Raw genomic sequence first — 6,016 nt, 5'->3', positions numbered from 1 at the left:
AAACATCGACATCGAACCGACCTACCGAAAATGAAATTTTCGCGGTCGTACTGAAAAATATGAAAAATAATGCTAGAACATATCCGCAGACTTAACTATAACCAAAAGAGTAAGCAGAGAACGAGTAGAGTATAATCCATTTCTTAAACCAAAAGAAAGTATAAGTAGAGCATCTCCTACTGGCGACGGGCATCACTCGGACGAACCCTCAATTCAGCCAGTTGACGCTCCACATTAAGCAGATGTCTTTCATACACTGTCTGGCGTGCTCGAAGCTCGATGACTTCAGCTCGAGTTGTAGCTAGCTCTTGCTGCAGAGTCTCATTGTCTCTCATTGCTCTGTCATGAGCAAATTCGAGATTACGAATACGATCCATATTGGCATTAGTGTCTGCATCAAGCTCCACAGTTTGTTGAATGGCTGTCACTCCTAGCTCAAAATTTCGAGCCACACGGCAAACCAAGATGGGAAGAATTTTGTCTGCAAATCCTCCCTCACTTAGGTTGTAGAAACTCCGGTCTCCGTTGTAGGGTAAGGGTTGAACTTGCTCTCGGCTCCCCCTACCCAAGTTCTCAGCCCACGAAGGCGTCGGGCCTTGGAAATTTTGTCATGGATTAGGATTTTGGGCAACTGGTGGTGGATTATAGGCTTCTGATTCGGAATCAGTGTCTTCAGGAAAATTTTCTGCAAAATCATCATCTAAGGGAATTTCATGATTCTCTTCTGGCTCTGCATCTTGCCCTTGACCGGGAAAGTACGGGTCTCCGGGTAAATGAAATCCAGTCATTGATATCTAAGCGAGAATAGGGATAAGAGATATAGAATATAGTTAGTAATGATAGATTAAGGATACAAGTTTCTACGAGAGAGACTTACAGTTAACCAGTAATGTATTCTGTATGACTTGTTCTAGGTATTACTATAACTATAAAGTGTATACTAGTTATATATAACTTGGGTATAATCGACCTTCGATTAAATGATCCGGCTCTAAATCCACCACCAAACAAGGAACAGGAAATGAAGCTAGATCACATATTCTAAGTCTATATAACTTTAATTATATATAACTGTAATATACCCTTAATATTTATAATTCTACCCTCAATGGTTCTTTTGTTTTCATATGTTTGTTATTAGTATATAGTGCCAACCCAATTGGACCCCTTAGGGGTTCTAACCAAGGAGCACACATATCCCAAAAATGCATAGTTTCTCCTCAAAAAATGACTTCTTTAGTTGGGGAACGCATTAAATATTTACCTAAACCGGTAGGACCTTGAGCAGATCCAACGTTAGCTCCAAGACGTTGGTCTCTAACTAGAAAAGTAAATGCTTGAACTTGAGAAGCTTCTGGTCCAGTTGGTCCGTAAAACTCACTAGGATAAGCGATATTATTGAACCAGACAAAACAACAAGCAATGAAACCAAAGACAGATATAGCCGCTAAACTATAAGATAAGTAAGCCTCTCCAGACCATACAAGTGATCGTCGATCCCATGCGAAGGGTTTGGTTAAGTATGTCAAATTTGTCACACCCCCGGCCAAACCAGACGGCGGAAACATCTCGGGGTGGATGAATTAATTTGTAGTATCACAGCACATGCATTATAGTAATCAAAGTACAAACAACCATTGTATTTAAAAAGTATAAGTATTTACATGTGTTCCATCATTGTATATTGAAACCAAAATAGTTATACAAAAGAAGAAGACAAGATTCAAAATAGCTCCATCTTCTCAAAAGCTCGAGGAGTACCTGTCTAATGATTCCCTGAGAATACAAGTAATTTGAAAAGAGAGTATCAACATAAAGTTGAGTGAGTGCGTAAGTATTTATGTTTGAAAGTATGTTTCTGTTTCTTGAATATGTAAATCGTTCCAGAAAATCCTATATTTTCTGTTGTATATGAAAAGTAATTTTAATCTCATAAAACCGTTCTGTTTGTAAACTAATGTTCTGTATTTGTATTCCTTTATGTAAAACTTGTAACCGTGAGTGTGCCTGGTTCCACCAGCTGTTATTGTAATTTGTAATGTAATACTGTAAATTGTATCTTGTAAACCTAGTACTTTGAAAATGTACTTAAGTTTAGTTAACTATACACTAACGTATCGTTAATATCTTTTTAATGAGTTATTATAACTATACTAACTAGATGGCCTGACCAAACGGATTGAAGGCGTTGAAAGCTGTTGATAACAACTGTCACTCGTAGGCGTGTATCTCTGATTGTAGCTAGCAGTCTGAGTGCGGGGTTGTCAATCCCAATATAGATCTATACACACATTGTTTCGATCCCCGGCTGGAGATTCTGGTTATAATGTCAGGACTTTAACTATATTGTTTAAATGAATTAAACAACCTATATGAAATGACTCATAAAAAGCATATAAACGTTACATATATAATAGTTATGAAAACCCAATCATTCTGAAATAAATGATTGACAGTATGTTTTTTAATTAGTATTCTTAACATGTATATGAAAAATGTATACTCTTGATTAGTTTTGAATCAAACCTTTGTTCTTGTAAAACAGTGTACTTTAGTATACTTGAATCGTGAATTAATATTCTATGAATCATAAATTATACCTATTATAATTTATATGTACTTTCTGAATTGATACTAACTGTTCATGAATGCAACCCCTTGCTCAACATGCTACAAAGGGTATTTGGACTGAATGAAATAGCTTTTATATTTATATACATATACAATTATATATAAGTAAAATTTAAACGACATTCGGACAAATAACCGATACTTATAATCCCACATCCAAACAAGAAAAAGGAACCAAAGTGGGTTATCAGTCCTAAGCCTTTTAAATCTTATTTATATAAGTATATATATATATATATATATATATATATATATATATATATATATATATATATATATATATATATGATTTATGGGGAAAAATATAAGTTTATAAAAACATTTAAAAGAAGTTTAATATTTTGAAATACTTTTGGTGACTTGATGTCATTTTAACACAATCTTTGAAAAACCATTTGATTTGATGATAACTGAAATCCAATTTTGATAAGATATTTGAAACCATTTCGTTATAACACAAAATCTTTGTGTTAGACTTGTATCCCCCCCCCCCTAAAACAGTAAAAACCATGAAAATACGGGGGTATGAACTCACCTTTTGGAGGTGATTCAAATGATGATTTGATATAGGATGCTTAGTTCCACGAGTGAAATCCCGCAAGAAAACAAGTCATATATAATGATTTGTATAGCATATATGCATCCAATTAGCTAAAATAATCATAGGAATGATTAGAAACCAGACTAATTTGTAAGTATAACTTACAAATTGAAGTGTTTGAAGCTAGATTGGAGGTTGAAATGGGTTTACGGTCAGGAGAGTTTATGGCCAGGTGTTCTTGAAGAATGAAGAACACTTGATGATCCTAGACCAGATTCTAAGTAGATTCAAAGGTTTTGAGGTGCTTGTTCTTCGTGTTCTTCACGTGTTCTTCGCGTTCTTCGTGAAAACTAGTAAAATCAATGGATTTTAGCCTCATAATTGAAGATGGAAGGGTGTTCTTGAAGTGATAACAAGATCAAGAATTGATACATGTTAGATTTTGTGATGAACTAGTGTTTAATCACTTGAATAAGATGAACAAGGATGATCTTGGTGTGTTCTTGAAGAGATATGATGTTCTTGGTGGATGATACTTGAGAGAAAAAGCTTGAAATCTCGAGTGGAAGTGAAGAAATGAAGTAAAAACTAGCTGGAATATATATATATATATATATATATATATATATATATATATATATATATATATATATATATATATATATATGTGTGTGTGTGTGTGTGTGTGTGTGTGTGTGAGGGTTCACGGTCCGAGGGTTTACGGCCGTGAACCTCATTTACGGTCCGAGGTCGGCTAGAGTTTACGACCGAGAACGTGTTCCAATGCGATAAGGTTTGGTTTCCGAGACGATAAGGTTTGGTTTCCAAGACGATAAGGTTCAGAGAGTTTACGGCCAAAGCCTGATTACGGCCGAAGCCATTCACGGCTGCGAGGGTTTACGGTCCGAGGAGTGTACGGTCGTAAACCCCTTTGCGGTCCGAAGTGTTTGTGGTCTGAAGTGAATGAATGAGATGCGAAGTTTCTCGGTTTTTAAGCCTTTTCCTTCTAATTTCAATTGTAATTATTTTAAGGATTTTTAACAAGTAAAGGTTATTATTATAACCTAAATAAACACCCAAACAATAAAAAGGACCTTAGTTGACCCTCGTTTGACTTTGGTTGACTAGAGTTGACTTTACAAACAGAAAATAACGGGATGTTACAAAATTCCACCAAGTATACAAATGGAAACTAACCATACATGGCCTCCGATTATATCTTCCAAATCGTCTACACTAATAATCCATCCTTCTCCCCCAAAGGGCGATTTTAGTAAATAACCAAATATGATGCTTGGGCTAAGCATCAAGTTGGTGATTTTTCTTACATCTCCTCCTCCAAGAGCCCAAGTATCATATAGGCCCCCAAAATAAAGAACCTTGAATATTAGAAGAAAAGCACCTATACCTAACAAGATTAAGTGAATACCTAAAATTATGGTCATTTTATTTCTATCTTTCCATACATAACTAAAGAATGGAAAAGATTTTTCAAGCGTCTCAGACCCTAGAAGTGCATGATAAATACCGCAAAAACCCAATACTATAGAGGAAATTATATGAAGTATTCCAGATACAAAATAAGGAAAAGTATCCATAACTTCCCCACCAGGTTCCACCCACCAACCTAGAGTAGCTAGGCGGGGAAGTAAAATTAATCATTGTTCATACATAAGCTTCTTTGGTACGAAATGAGCCACTTCAAATATATTCATTACTCCGGCCCAGAATACGATTAATCCGGCATGGGCTACATGAGCCCCTAGTAATTTACCGGATAGATTGATAAGTCGGGCATTCCCGACCCACCAAGCGAAACCAGTGGTTTCTTAGTCACGACTAGCTAAAGCTAAAGTTCCATTAAAGAGCGTTCCCACGGGGTAGAACCTCCTCAGGGAATATAAGGTTTTCATGAGGCTGATCTTGAGCCCCCATCCAAGCACAAATACCTTCGTTTAAATAGATATATGCTCGGTTTTAACGTTTTTTGTATTTTTTTCGTTTTAAAAAAAAATCTTTTTTTCATTTTTTTTATATTTTTTTAATATCTTTACTACATACTTGAAGATACTAGTTTTTTTTATTTTTAATTTTTTTTATTTTTTTTATATTTTTGATTTTTTTTTATTTTTTAAACTAAATATCGGTTTGAGTTTTTAATGTTTAACAATTATAAAATTTTAAATAAGAATAATATTAATGATCATAATACTTTCGTTCTTAGTTTTCTTGAATCATATTATTTTTGAATAATAAAATTTTGAATCAAATTATTTTCAATAGTAGTATTTTAAATCAAATCATTTTTGAATCATATGATTTTGGATCAATAATATATTCAATTAAATAAAGTTTCCGTTCAAAAAAATTATTGGTCATTATATATTTTGAATCATTTAATTTTGAATCAAAAAAAATATAATTAAAGATTATAAAATATTTGATTCTATATATTTTTAGATCATAACAATTTAAAGATCATAAACAAGTTTGAATCATAAATATTTTGAATCATCACATTTTGGATCATATTATGTTCAACATTTTTTTTAAAAACTAATATTTCTTAAAATTAAAAATAAATACTTCAAAAACTTATTTTTGAAAAATTCTTTTTACAAACTCACTAGTATATTGAGTAGAAGTATCTCTTAAATTTTTATGATTTTTTTGGAGAATTTTTTTTCTGGGTTTTTTATAAAACAATAAAAATAAAAAAATATATTTTTTTTGCAAATTTTCATGATTATGCTCATTTTGTAGAGAACTAAATTTTAAAAACTTTGGTATTTTTAGATTTTTTTATCAAAGAAAAAAAAGTTATGGCCAAAAAGCGAAGTGGGT

Source organism: Lactuca virosa, chromosome 5 (genome assembly GCF_052849685.1).
Source record: "Lactuca virosa cultivar CGN04683 chromosome 5, Lactuca_virosa_CGN04683_v6, whole genome shotgun sequence".
NCBI classification, from domain to species: domain Eukaryota; kingdom Viridiplantae; phylum Streptophyta; class Magnoliopsida; order Asterales; family Asteraceae; genus Lactuca; species Lactuca virosa.
This window is presented reverse-complemented; position numbering follows the sequence as displayed.